This window comes from Nicotiana attenuata, chromosome 11, assembly GCF_001879085.1.
Source record: "Nicotiana attenuata strain UT chromosome 11, NIATTr2, whole genome shotgun sequence".
Taxonomy (NCBI): Eukaryota; Viridiplantae; Streptophyta; class Magnoliopsida; order Solanales; family Solanaceae; genus Nicotiana; species Nicotiana attenuata.
In genome coordinates this window covers 50,600,838-50,616,371 of record NC_031999.1, presented here as the reverse complement: position 1 = coordinate 50,616,371, position 15,534 = coordinate 50,600,838, and the positions used below count along the sequence as shown (strand labels likewise).

Below are 15,534 nucleotides of genomic sequence, written 5' to 3'. Positions count from 1 at the left end.
TGTGCGGTCCGCACTGGGAGATTCAGAGAGGTTGATTTTAGGCAAAGAGGCAGTACGGCCGCACTAGGATTTTGTGTTGTCCGCACTGAGATCAACGTGGCCGCGTCCACTCTCTGCGGTCCGTAGTGAGAAGAATCAGAGAGCTGCAAAATTCCAAGTGGCAAGCCAATGCGGTCCGCAGTCAATTTTATGCGGACCGCACTAGAAGCCTCCGCGGCCGCAGTCCATTCTCTGCGGTCCGCAGTGCCCGAGTTCAGAGAGTTAGATCTTCAAGTTCAGAGCCCTAGTGCGGCCGCACACCATTTTGTGCGGTCCGCACTAACCCCGCAGGGGTATTTTTGTCCAGAATTGTCAGGTTAGTATAAATAGCTTCTTTTCTATTTTTAGGTTAAGTAGATAGATTTGACTGGTAGCTGCGCTCGTGACTTCGGTTTTCTTAGCTATTTTGGGCAGTTTTATCTTCTTTTCATCATTGAATCTTCTATTTTATCTTAGTAATTAATTAATATGAATTGTTCTTCATCTATTTCTTGCTTTTCTTCTTTAAATATGAGTAGCTAGACCTATAAGCTTGGGTTGTGGCTCAACTCTAGTGTGGATAATTGATGGGTCTTCTATTTTAGGGCTAGATTGATTATGAGTGTTTGATATTTGGGCAAATTTCATGTTTAATTGCTGAATTAGTGGTTGCAAACACTAGTTTGTGTTTAGTTGACTTGGGCTCTTCTTGAGAAAGAGAGCCTGAGTCTCTGAAATTGGTCCAACAAGGAATTGGAGCGTACTCCAGAGATTGATAACCCCAATTAAAGGGTTAAACCTCGAGAAAGTAATACCTGACTTGACCCCTAGTTGCTTGTGCAAATTTGCATACCCAATTGGTCTTGAGAAAGTCAATTCGGGCAAAATCACTCGAACCACCGAGAGGTGTAGAGTGGGTAAAGTCGTGCAACGGTTATATCATACTCCCCAAATATGTCAAACGTGCCTTAAACTCAAGTACCCCGTCAATTGACCACCTAGGCGGAAGTCACTACCCTAGTGCCTTTTAACCATTTGAACAACCAGTGTTATCTCATTCTTAGCTTATTCTAGTTTAAATTAGCATAGTAGTTGATAAAATTAGAAGTTAAACAAAAACCCCAAAAATGATTAGAAGTGTAATTTGGAACACATACGCAACTCTACACTAGATAGATACTCGATTCCAATTCTAGCTCTCTGTGGATATCGATCCCGAGCCTAAATCGGGTAAAAGCAGCTCTGACCCTCTCTCACTACTTAATTAGTAGTGCGGAGTAGGCCATGATCAAGTACTAAATTTTGTAAATCAGAATTATTTGGAGTACCTGACCTTCCATCGCGAGATTCGCTGAGAGTTCCTCCACTGCCTGAATTAGCAAGTCATGTGCGTGGATTCTCTATGGTCGCGATGTTATTTGGAGGTGGAGTTGGTGGTACAGTTGGCAACCCACTAGCAAAATCTTGGAGAGCATTGTTGACGTGTTCTACAATTAGTTGCTTAATTGCGTTTTCAGCAGTTTAGTCGTCCCCTTGTTGATTATTCACATACGATGTTGATCTTTCAGGTGACCCTTCTCGGGAGTGTTGAGGAGAATTTTTGGGTGAAGGGATTGGAGTTTCATTCTCTTGTTGATTCCATTGGTTCAGTTGGTTTTGCTAGTTTTGTTGGTTTTGTTGGTTGTTGTCGTTGGCGGTCGACCTGATTTTTTGACAGAAAAATAAATTTGGAAGGTGAAAAGATTATCAGATTCCCGGTAACGGAACCAATTTGTTTAACTAAAGAATTAGATTCTCAATCAAAGCCTACTTTTAGAAGTACTCGGGCTACTGATAATAAAAAAATTCTATATTCTCTCAGATAAAAAAGGAAATTAGAATATGAATTAGTAAAGTAATCAATAGAAAGCAAAAGAAAGTAACTGTATTCCAATAATAATCAGAACATGTCTTTACAAGTGAAATCCCCTTCCCTTATATAGGAATCTATAAGTACAGTTTCTTCCCTTTTATGACGGAATCATTGTGAACATTAATGATATTAATGAGACATTATAATTGGCAATCGTAACTGTTCATGAAGATTCTGTAACGTCTATGATCATTCATGCACACTAATTGACGATTCATGAATCTTCCTTCTTTACTGTCTATATTCATTCTGCCGGTGTCTCTTCATAAAGCAATTCAGACTCGAGCGACCATACCCCTTTTATCTCGTGGGTGATTTGCTCGTACCTATTACGACTCGTGCCTCTTTTAATGCATCTCTCCAGTTGTCGCTTTCTTAGTGATCCGCGTGTCTTGCCACGTCGGCCACATATATAAATCCACGTGTAATATTTATTTTTACCAATACAGAGCGAGCATCCAACACTAATAACCTACACACTCATTGACAATTATTAACAAGTAAAAACCCTCTCAATGAAAATCCATGTCTTACTATTATATATATTCTAAATTCTAAAATTTCTTGGGAGGTGCAAACTTTGACTTGATCTGCTGAACATCCTTAGTATTTATTTGGAATGTCTGAGGCAAGATATCATCTGGCACAGCTGGTTAAGCTCCAAATAAAGTTGTTGGAATGGACTGACTACCAGGCAGCTGGCTATTGACGGCAAAAATAACAGCTGCTGGAACTTTACCATTATTCTTTTGAAAATGGACAAGTCCTGTAGGGAAAACAAAAAACTTCACCCTTTGTAATGTGCTTTGAAATTAGTACATTTGCAGTAGTAATGAAGCCAACATCCAATTCACCTTCCAAAACAAAGACCATTTCAGAGGCACGTGGGTGGCTGTGGGGTGGGTTAATACCACCAGGGGCAAAGTCAACTCGATAAAGGGATACACCAAGTTTGTTAAGGCCAGAAACTTCCTCAACATTCTTTTTTTTTCCGGTCAATCAAAGATGCATATTTCATATATTAAGGAACAGTACAAGGAGCATATTATGGGACAGTGTTACAAAAAGAGTTGCGTGCACTGATACCAATATCTACCGGAGTTTCAAACTTAATATTACAAGAGTTAGACGACATATTTAAACAAAAAGAGGGGTGGTCCATCTTCATGGTAGCAGTTACGAAACGTTTATGAAGTGTTCTCCGTTGATCATCAGTGAACTCGTGCATGACAAAATGATGTGATTCCAAAAATTCAGTAATGGGAGCTTGCAGAGGAAGAGTTGCCCCTTGTTTGGCCATTTGATCTGCCACTTGATTTTGCTCCCTGTAAATATGTGTCACCCAAGGACTACCCAGTAGATGTAGGAGATACCTGCATTCATTAATCAAGGATGAGTAATGTGAATTGTGAGAGTGGAGAAAGGAAATTGCCTCAGTTGAATGCATATTGACTTCCAATGGTGTGAAATTATGTTATAGGGCAAGTCGTAGCCCTTCCTGTAAAGCCGTAAGTTCCATATAGATTGTGTTTCCCATAGACCTTGTACCCGTGTAACCTAGTAACCATTTACCTGTGGAGTCTCTAATCACTCCACCAAAACCATATTTTTGATGCTTTAGGCTGCATGCACCATCAGAGTTAAGTTTAAAGGAACCATTATTAGGAGGTTTCCATTTAACGTGCATATGAGCTTTTTGTGAGTTAGTGGTGGGATTTTTAAGGCCTATGTAATAATATTCAGCAGCTTAGCTTATGATTTGATTGGGGTTAGGGGGTATGTATTTTCCTTCAAAAGCAGTATGATTTCTAGTTTTCCATAAGTTCCAAAGAGTGTAAGGAATTAAGATATGAGGGGGAATTTGAGTATTAGGAATAGTTGTTCGTAGAATGAATTGAGATAGTTTATGAGGTGTATCATCATGCAACCTATTTAAGTTTGCATCTCTTAAGTTAATGCCTAGGCATTGCCAAAGCACTTGAGTATGGTGGCATTGGAAGAAAAGGTGGCTTATGCATTCCTCATGGGAGTGGCGGATGGGGCAGTGTGCATTTAGGGAGATGTGGATATTGTGGAGGTGGCTGGATGTGGGTAGTCGATGATGGCTCATAAGCCATAGGAAATATTTTATTTTTTGGGTAGTTGGAGGTCCCATAGCCATTGGAAGGAGTTGTTTTGTACGTAAGAAAGTAATGTTTGATATAGAGATTTGACTGTGAAGATTCCACTGGGTGTGAGAATCCAGTAGATGTGGTCATGTGTATTAGGGTTTGTGATGGTAGGTATATAATGATAAGCAATTAAATCCTTTATAGGGGTTGGTAGCTCAAAGAGTATTTTTTGGGCCCTTATGGAATTTCCTGTTATATATAGGGATAGTGATGTAGATTGATCATTTTGGGGTAAGGGACCTTCAATAATTTTCCTGTGAATTAAATTAGTGTCTAACCAAGGATCATTCCAGAAGCTTATGTGTCTTCCATTAGCAGGGTGCCATTTGATGCCAATTTGACATGAAGACCACCCATGTGTGATAGCATTCCAGTTGGAGGATACAGTTTTGGAGGTAGTAATTTTCAAGTATTTTAAAAGGATTATTCTAGCCCAGTGTGAGGCTGGAGACTGTTTAGGGATCCAAATAAAGTATTATTTTATCTTTGAGATTATGTATATCCAACCCACCATTTTCCTTAGGTAATTGGACTGTTTGTCATTTAATAAGATGTAACTTGCGTTTATGTGGTGTGGTACCCACTTCCGAACCAAATGTGTTGTTTGTGGCTCTAGCCTTTGAAATGGCCAACGACGAGAAATCTGCGGCCGTGAAATTCTTCTTGCAAGGGAAACCGTTCACCTTCACCACTGTTTCATGCACAAGCAACGCTTTTACACAATTAGCTGCTCATGTATAACATAATTATAGGTAAATTTTCTTGATAAGTATTAATTGCTGATTATATAAGTTATACTAATTGAAAAATTGAACATAAATCCTTTCCGATGAGAACGTTCTTATATGGTGACTTAAATTGATTGCCACTCAAATACTTAAAATATGGGAACATAAAATCACTTATTAAATTGAACGTATTTAATACAATAACGTCTAAAGTAAAATTGTTTTAATGCGAAATAATTAAACATGCATTTTAAATATTCTTATTTTAGTCACAAAAAATATTTAATCCATGTCCAATTAAGCACCCAAAATGATTATTTGATGCCTTATATAATCATGTTAAACAGTACAATCCTAAATTTATATAATAAAAGCATGAAACCTCTACATGAAATATAACTAAATTTTTACACTTTAAAAATAAATTCCATATTGAATAAAAATGCAATGTAAACAATTTACTAATATTTAAGACCTTAAAATTAATTAAATTTTTCTTATTAATTTTTTTTATTTGAATTATGTAGAAAATTCAAATATTTAGGACTTTGAAATGAATTATATATAAAAATTGTCCAAATTAATATATGTACACACACTTAGTGAATTCAATTAGTTTTTATAATAATTTGTTCGTCCTATAACTTATGTTTTAATGCCCACACGTGTTCCGCTAGAGTTATATAAATCATAACAGAAAAATTCTTTTTACTTAACAAATAAAACCTTACTACATGGATAATATTGAAACATTTGAATGGCGAAAAATTGAGAAAACATATGATTCATACTTTTCAAATATGTTATTCGATAAATTTTTAAAGAAACAGAATAAAAGTCTATACCTTGTTTGTGTCTTCTCGAATGAACTTGACAATAACTTTTAAACAAATTAAAATAATCTTAATGAAAAATGATCCTTGGCTATGCATTCTTATTGAAACTAACAAAAAAACACGATAACCCATGAAATTAAAATGACAAAACTATAAAACTGGAACATAATTAAAGGTGAATATATTGAATAATGTTTGAGGACTTTTGTGAACAAAGTTTTTTCTTTAATTGTATTAGTACAATGGATCAATAGTTATCAATTTCAAAAGCTTTTACATTATTTTATAACTCAAACATAATTTAAAAAACATATATAATTTTCTTACAAAATATTAGTCATTGAGAAAGGGAACACGCGCAATGCGCGTACACTAAGACTAGTACTCAATAATTTCATCAAAACACTTTGTATGTACTAGTTAACTAATATTATTATCAATAAATATGTAATAAAAAAAATTCCCAAAGAATCTTTTTTCACTCTCCAACAAAAAATATTTTGCAGGTAATAATTCTTTTTTCAAAAATTATTTTTAGAAAAATGACTCCCGTCATACTACACAACCGAAAAAAGAACAGCAAGAAGAAATCTTCATTTGAAGGAAGAAAAAAAAAAGGAGAAATGATAAGCTTGTCATAAAAAGGGGGATCCAATATTACTTGAGTTGAGATCAGCAACACAAACATCTTGGAGCATGTCCTCATCTAACGCAAAACAATATCTTTTTAACCAAATGCCTAACAAAAACAATATCGTCAACACCATACTATGAAATATCTTATTAATTCCAAAGGCAGCCATAATATAATATGGTGATGAGTACTAGTGTGTATGTGTTTGGTTACCTCGAAAACACGAGTAATAATTAAACTTATTTATGGGTTTAAAGATACGTGATTTAATTCAATACTAATTAATAATCAAGAAATCTGAAGTATAAATGATGAAAGTAGGTTGAACCAAACCAGTGTTTAAACAAGCCTCGACCTCGAGCTGTGATGGCCTCGAGGTTGGTCAACAAGAACATGAACAATCAAATAAAGATAAAGGAGCTCAAAGACACTTCTGATGAAATATGAGCAATAAAGTAAGATAGTATATTCTTTGCCAATGATTGATTGTTGTTACAAATGATTGGGGTCCCCTTTATATAATAGAAGAACCCTAAATAAGGTACATTTCTTTTTACAGTAAAAAATCTTATTGGGACATGTGTATATGATCACGCCTAACTATGCCTTATAAAAAGTACAAAGCGGTCGCTGCAAATATATTCCGGTTAACAAGTCCGGAGTCGAATCCCACAGGGAATTAACCTATCAATCACAGCTATCGGACTTACACAATTCACGTATTCAATCTTCGGAGATATCTAAGTAACAGATTGGATGTTTACTAACTAAATATTATGTAATAAAAAGGCAGTAATTAAGAACTAACTATGAATGGTTTGTAAACAAGAATTGGAATGATCTAAGGTTCTGATTTCCCCTTTTGTCGGAATCCTTTCTGCTATGTTTGCTATAAATTTGCCTAAGTCTTCTCTATCGATCATGAGCACTCTGACTGTCGTAACTCTCTCCCGAGTAATTATAACAATATACTAGACATATTCTCCCAAATTATGCTAGCTAGCCTTAAATACAGCTCACTTAGATCGCACCCAAGGTTTCGTTATCCCTAATCCCACCTTTAAACCCTTCGTATTGATCCCTCATATACGTTAGGTGTGATGATGTTCAACAACTACCTAAATATGAACTCTCTCCCGAATAATTCACAATAATAGGAACAGTTAATGGAGTGCCCTTCAATCAACAGCATTACGCATATAATTGAACAAATAGAGAGAATACTATGGCAAATCTATATTAACATAACGAGAAAATCATCCTTCAACAGGTTCCATCAAAATCCTAGATTATGAGTTTAGCTACTCATACTCATAGTACAAATATCCAAAGTAATTTGCATAATTAAATTACAGAGTAAGGATAAAAAGATGTAGAAATCAATGATTCCCACTCCAAAGTAGTGTTCCACGAGCTATTCTTGCCTCCGGTTGCAAAGGTCCTTCAAAGTGGCATTTTTGTGTCTATTTATATGTTTGGGACAAGCCCTAAACGTGTAGGTCAACTCCTAGTCAAGCCGGAAAATAATTAAAACCTTCAAAACTCGGACTGGACCTGGCCTTAGGCCTGGCGTCGCCTGGCTAACGCCAGCCTTAGCCTAGCTTTAAGTTGGCATCGCCAGGCTAACGCCTGGCTAGGCCTGGCTTTAAGCTGGCGTCGCTAGGCTAACGCCTGGTTGGGCCTGACTTTAAGCTGGCCTCGCCAGGCTAAAGCCTGGTCGAGCTGGCTTTTTCCCGGCTTCTCCTTTTCACCGTTCTCGAGCGCGCTTTCGACGTTTAAGCATCCCTTTAGCTCTACTTTCATTTCCGATGTACCTACACATAAAATAGACTCCATTACGCTCAAACAAAGTGTAATTTAACAGTAAATCATGTAAAACGCAAGGCATATAATATGCTAAACCATGAATTATAGCCACACATCCGTATAACCGCCTAGTACGGATTTGTACTAACTCGTACGAAACCATTTCGGAATTTACTCCATGATCTAGGGGACGTGGCGACAATCTTTCTCTTTCTGTTGCAAACCCATAACGGCACCATCCCAGGGTTGGTCATATTCTACGTTGATACTCATCGGGCACTTCGATCTTCGAGCCTTGTGTTCTGCCCTCGAACTTGAACCCGGTTCGTACTGGGTCTACCCCTCGATGCAAGCCCTCTGTTCCTCAATGTAAGCCCTTAAGCCCACAAAATCGTGGCACGTCATTTTACCGTATACAGATAATCCCCGCATTTTTTAGAGTAAAATGATAAGGAACGATTTGAACCTCGATTTGCCGGAGCCCTTGATGATGACGTCATTCCCGTGATGTAGGCGCTTGAAGTGACCGAAATGTCCCGTCGGTTCGCTTCCCAAAAACATTAAATGCTTCTCCAGTGATGGTCGGCCACTAGCACCGTCGAACCATCGCCGCTCACCTATAAATACAAGGTTTAATTTCGGAGAAAGCTTTACTTCAATCTTCAAACAACCTCTGAACTTCTGCTATATCTCCATCTCTTCATCTCTTTTCTCTCATTATCTGCTACTCCCGTTCCTTTTAGTGTCAGAAAATACCAAACTCCGCCTATCTCCATTTCCTCTAACCCGAAATAATGGCGAAAACTTCAAAGACAATTCCCCAAAAGGAGAAAGCTTCCTCCTCCTCTTCTCGGTCGGCCAAACTTGTGGTGCCGGCCCTTCACGAGATTATTCCCAGCTCCTGCGTGTTAAAGAAAGACTTCAACGTTGAAAATCCCCCCGCAATCCCAGGCCGATGCGAGCATGTATCCCGATATATTAGTTCGATAACGAAGAAGCATCTCAATGCCATAAAGAAAGACTGTGGCTGGGGGGACCAGGTCATGATACAGATCCCCGACCCCGAGGAGAGCATTACTACTCACGTGAAGGGGTTCTTAAGTGCTTACACTTACCCCTTCCACCGGGTCCCCTTGATCCAGTCATGATTGACTTCTGTAAAAGATATGAATTTACCCTCGGCCAGATCCATCCCTCTTTTTGGCGTATCGTGATTATGCTGCGTTACTTATCGAGCAAGGCCGAGGGATTAGAGTTTACCCTCAATCGCCTCATTCGGCTGTATCGGCCTCAGCTCTTTCGAGGGTTGATCAAGCTTCAACGTCGATCAAGCAATGTCTTCTTTGCTAGTAACGACGAGGATAAGGACCGAGGCTGGATGAGCCGGTTTGTTCGAGTGAGGACCTCAGACGTCATTCCTAAGGAAAAAATGCCGTTCCAAGAAAAGTGGAAGCCCAATCGTAAGTGAAGTCCCTTTCCCAATATATCTTCTTATACTCCGTTCCTGCTTTTTGTAATGCCTTTACCCTTTTTCCAACTGCTTTTTGGATGCCCCATACGATCCTTGACCTCGAGGACTGGGTCAAAAAACTGGCTGCGACCTCCTCGTATGACGAGCGAAAATGGCGTGACTTGTCGAAGGGCAAATGGGAGGCCAAACACTATGGTAATTTCTTCTCCCAGATTTTTTTATGCTTTCCTTTTATTGGAGATGTTATCTGACTTATGCCTATTTATGCAGGCATCGGAGATGTCTCCGAAATGAGGCCAGCCCCGCCCGGGGAAGAGGCCGAGTCCCCGGTTCCCAAATAGGGGAAAGATAGCAAGAAGATAAGGGCTTCAAAACCCGAAGACCCCCAGGATAAGGAGGCCCCTACTCGAAGGACAAGGAGGAAACTTATTCGCGTGGACGTAGATTCGTCCTACCAGTTTCTAGATGATGAAGAAAACGAGGGCGAAGAATCGGCGCTGGTGACCCGAACTAGGAAACCAGTAGAGGCCACCAAGCCCTCCGAACCGGAGACCTTTCCTCGTGATGAGGAAACTTCGAAGAAAGAATCGGTCAAAGCCCTCGAGTACCCTGAGATTGAGATTATTCCCCCACCTTCAACAAGTAGACCGGAGGGGGCAAGTGCCGAGAATCCCGAGGCTAATCAGAACGCCCCGAGTGAGGAGCTCGGGGCCATGACAATAGGTCACTCCTCTCCTCTACTATATTTTTTCGAGGAGGAAATAAAGGACGCTCAAGCTCTAGCAACGCCCGACCCGAGCAAGGTCCTCGAAGAAGATCCTTTTCAGGATTGTTTTACTAGGGTCGATGATGCCGCCGACCTCAATAACGCATCTACCCTCTTTGAAGAGGCTCATCGTCTCTTCGCTCGGGTAAGCAGTAACTTTTATTATTGCAATTTTTTTTTGTTTTCTTCTCCTTCTACGGTAACTGGTATCTCCTTTTTCTGTGTAGGCCATTACCAAGTTTAGAGCCGAGTTGAGACAATGTGAGGCCGAGCTCAAGAGATCCTCGGATGAAGGGAAGGCCCTGAGGCTCCTTTGCAATAAAAATGAGGAGGAGTTCAAGTACTTACGAGCAGATTTGGCCAAAGCTCGTCAAAATGAGGCCGAGCTGGACAAGCATGTAACCCTCATTTTGTAAGAGTATGGTCTAATTGACCCAACTATGCAGGCTAACACTTCAGTGTTTCAGTTGGAGCAAAAATTGGACATGATCGGGCAGCTTCGAGGAGAGGTTGATTAAGTTAAGGCCGACTGCAACCAGTGGAAGGAAAATGTGGATCGGCTCGCTGGCGAGAAAGAGGCTGCCCTAGCCAAACTGGCCTCGGCTGAGACTCAGCTCCGGGAAGTCAAAGTAAAATTTCTGGCCCAAGCCAAGAAGATCGATGAGCTCGAGGCCAAACTTGCCGCTACCGGGACTGAGGTTGCTGAAGCGAGGGCCGAGGTCTAGAGGACGAAGGCCTGGTAGACAAGATCGTTGCTTTGTACTTAAAGGATGTCAAGGCTGCTCAAAATAAACTAAGGGAAGCCTCCAACCGAGAGAAACGGGTCAGTGATTTGGCCAAGTGTCAATCCCGGAGGGAGACCCTCGAAGAGATCCACACTCGAGGTTTCGACCTCACCAATGAGATAGACCAAGAAAAAGCACTCGAGGCTGATGCCAAATTCCTCATTTCCTCCAACAACGATGACGATAATGAAGGCAGCCAGAGCGGGTCCGATGATGAAGGTGGGCCCAAAGGGGAAGCTGCTCCTGAAGGAAAGACCAGCCCTGGGCATGGATAGGATTTTCCTTTCTTATTGTTTCGTTCTTTTTTGTAAGACCTTTTATTAGTCCCTTGCATATATCTTTTTCAACATATATAAAAGAAGAATATTGATATTTCTTGGCTTGTACAATTCTTGCAATGACTTTATCCCTTTTAACTGTGTGTTAGAGATTTTATCTTAGATGTTTTTTTTGAAACTGCCATGGTCGAGCTCGAATAAGTTCGAGCTTTTGGGTATAGACCTTTACGGGCTTAACGGTGAGTCGCCGAGCAGTGGTCGAACCATTACTTGTTTAGGTTTGTGGTAATCGAACCCTTGGGTTCGAATTGAGTAAGAGCGAGGTCTCGAACTCTAATTGTATTGACCTTTTAGGCTTACCAAGTCGGCCCTTAGGCTCTTTCATGTCGGCTCTTAGGCTATTTTTTATCGGCCCTTAGGCTCTTTAAGTTGGGCCAATCTGACCTCTATGGCGGCTATAATTTTACCCTTTTCGGCTAAAAAACTTAGTGAGATTTTTTATGCCTTAGCATGTGTTTTTGTACCCGTTGGGTTTTTTGAGGGTTCAATCGAGCCATTCGTAATCCGTTTGTGTTACGATAATTTAATACCTCTTGAGGCTTTTTCGAAGGTTGACATTATCGAAGCCTGTAAATTATTTGAGGGGCTGATTTTATCGAAGTCCTTCTTTGTTTGCTTTGCCGAGGGTAGCCTTATTTAACCGGTTTTTTCAAAGTATTAGAAGGACTTTAACTTATGGCGGAAGTCGGACGTCTCCGAGCCGTATTATTTCGGCCGTAACCTTTTTATATGACCGTAGTCTTTAATATGGCCATAGCCTTCGGGTGTGTCTCTTGGACTTTATTTCCCAATAATCTTTCGAACTTGTCCGAAAGGTTAGTCCCCGGGTATGATGGCCTTGGCCTTTGCGTCAAGGGATGCCTCTTTGAGGTCTCATAAATTTGAGTTTAGGTACTCGAATGTGTTGACCATCGATGACAGTCCCCAAGTATTCGAGGTGTATTCTTGTTTTGGCCCTTGAGCCGATTCTCGCAAAATCACAAGTATGATGTTCGATAGTAGCAAATTTCTTTGAGATACAAAGTGTTTTGATATAGAAAGAATGCTTCTTTGAATAATTGATACATGCGTACATGTTTTGCCGTCGGGGCTCCACGATTCTATATAGACACAGTTCATCTGACCGTTTGGCCCATTACAAAGATTTCCTATCGAGGCCCTTTATGGCGTGAAGTATTTTGCTCAAAAATATAATCTCCGAGGGTGATGCCCCCCAGTATTCGAGGTTGATTGAAAAGAAGCCTTGGATATTGTTGAATTCTCCTTAGGTAGCACATAGTTGTTGCCTGGTTAAAAACCACGCAGGTAAAACCCATTTGGGACAAATTCCGATCTAAGGGAAAAAGAGTGCAACGCATGCCTTAAAACCTAAGGTCTTCGTGTAGAAAGGTTCCCTCGACGTCTTCGATCGAACTCATGTAATGAGTTAGTTTTAAATTCAAATGGAAAAAGGGAGAAAGACATACCTTAGCAGTAGTATCGTTTGAGTAGTGATACATTCCAATTGTTCGGCAGTCATTCGCCTCCCATCGTGCCAAGTTTGTAAGATCCTTTACCGACAACTCCGATGGCTCGGTACGGTCCTTCCCAATTCTGGACTAGTTTCCCTTCATTCAGGTCTCGAGTATTGAGGGTAACCTTCCGTAGAACTAAGTCCTAGACTCCAAAGTGTCAAAGGATAGTCCTTCTATTATAATATCTCTCGATTCTTTATTTCTGCGCCGCCGTCTGAACATATCTCTCGATTCATAGCCCCATCATTTGACTCCTCCGATGCATATCAAAATCTGGCACTGGGTTCCCCGACCTTGACCGGAATCAAGGCCTTGGAGCCGTATACTAACGAGAACAGGGTCGCCCCCGTGCTGGACTTCAATGTTGTTCGATATGCCCAAAGAACCTCGGGTAGAACTTCTCTCCATTTTCCTTTTGCACCGTCCAACCTCTTCTTTACGTTTTAAATGATAGTTTTGTTTGTTGACTGGGCCTATACGTTCCCGCTCGGGTGGTACGGTGTTGATAAGATCCTCTTTATTTTATGTGCTTCGAGGAACTCCGTTACCTTATTGCCGACCAATTGCTTCTCGTTGTCACATACGATTTCGGCTGGTATCCCGAATCGACACACAATGTGATCCTAGATAAAGTCAATAACTTCCTTTTCTCTGACCTTGTCGAAGGCCTGTTCTTCCTCCCATTTAGAAAAATAATCAATCATAAACTAAATGAATTTAGCTTTACCTGGGGCCGTTGGTAGAGGGCCAACGATATCCATTCCCCATTTCAAGAAAGGCCACGGGGACAGGACTGAGTGAAGTCGCTCTCCGGGCAAACCGTTGGCACTTATCACATTTTTTAACAAATTCCTTAGTATCTTTTTCCATGCTATCCCATTAATACCCTGCTCTAATAATTTTGCGAATCAAAGACTCGGCGCCGGAGTGATTCCCACAAGTACCTTCGTGGATTTCTCGTAGGACATAATCGATGTCCCCCGGTCCTAAACATACCGCCAATGGCCCATCGAACGTCCTCCTGTACAATGTTCCATCTTCATCTAATGTGAACCTAGCAGCCTTAGTTCGTAAGGCCCTTGATTCTTTATGATCCGATGGGAGTTTTCTATTTTTCAAATATTCGATATACTTATTCCTCCAATCCCAAGTCAAACTTGTAGAATTTATTTCGGCATGACTTTCTTCTACTACGGACCTTGATAATTGGACAACAGTCCCCAGGATGATATCGTCTTCTTCAATCGATGACCCCAAGTTAGCAAGTGCATCGGCCTCACTGTTTTGTTCTCAAGGCACGTGATCCAAAGTCCACTACTTGAAGCGGCGCAAAGTTACCTGCAGCTTGTTCAAATATCTTTGCATCCTATCCTCTCGAACTTCGAAGCTTTTGTTTACTTGGTTTACGACCAACAGGGAATCGCACTTGGCTTCAATGACTTCTGTCCCCAGGCTTTTAGCTAGCTCGAGACCTGCAATCATGGCCTCATACTCGGCCTCATTATTAGTCAACCTAGAAGCTTTGATAGATTGTCTAATAGTACTACCTGTTGGTAGCTTCAATTCAATGCCGAGCTCTAACCCTTTCACATTCGAGGCACCGTCCGTGAAAAGGGTCCATACCCCGGATGATGTACCCGACTTCAGCAGAAGTTCTTTCTCTGCTTCGGGTACAAGGGTCGGCGTAAAATCGACCGCAAACTCAGCCAAGATTTGAGATTTGATGGCCGTTCGGGGTGAATATTTGATATCATACCCGCCAAGTTCGACCGTCCATTTGGCAAATCGGCCTGATAGCTCAAGCTTGTGTAAAAATTTTTAGAGAGGATAAGTGGTTAACTCACATATTTAGTGACACTGGAAATATGGCTTTAGTTTTCTAGATGCGCTTATTAATGCAAGTACTAATTTTTCTAAGTGAGGGTATCTAGTTTCACCATCTCCTAAAGTCCGACTGACATAATAAATAGGGAATTGCGTACCTTGCTCTTCTCGAACTAGTACCCCACTTACCGCTATCTCGGACACCGCCAAATATAAGTAGAGCTTTTCATCTACCTTCGGAGTGTGATGCAAAGGTGGGCTTGATAAATATCGCTTCAATTCTTCTAATGCTTGCTGGCATTCCGGGGTCCACGCGAAATCTTTTTTCTTTTTGAGCAAGGAAAAAAACCTATGGCTTCGATCTGATGACCTCGAAATGAATCGACCCAAGGTGGCTATTCGTCCTGTTAGCCTTTGCACGACTTTCATTCTATCTACAATTTTGATATCTTCGATGGCCTTGATCTTATCGGGGTTGATATCGATTCCCCGGTTGAAGCCGAGGAACTTGCCCGAGCCGACTCCGAAGGCACATTTTTCCGGGTTAAGCTTCATGTTGTACTTCCTCAAGATTTTGAATGTTTCCTGCGAATGAGTTAAATGGTCCTCTGTGCGTAGGGACTTAACCAACATATCATCAATGTAAACTTCCATTAATTTACCTATCTGTTCCTCGAACATTTTGTTAACTAGGCGTTGGTACGTGGCTCCAGCATTTTTTAGCCCGAAAG

At 40.7% G+C, this 15,534-nt stretch overlaps 1 pseudogene; it reads right to left on the bottom strand.

The window, feature by feature from the left end:
* LOC109235060 lies at positions 2,485–6,468 on the bottom strand (annotated as a pseudogene).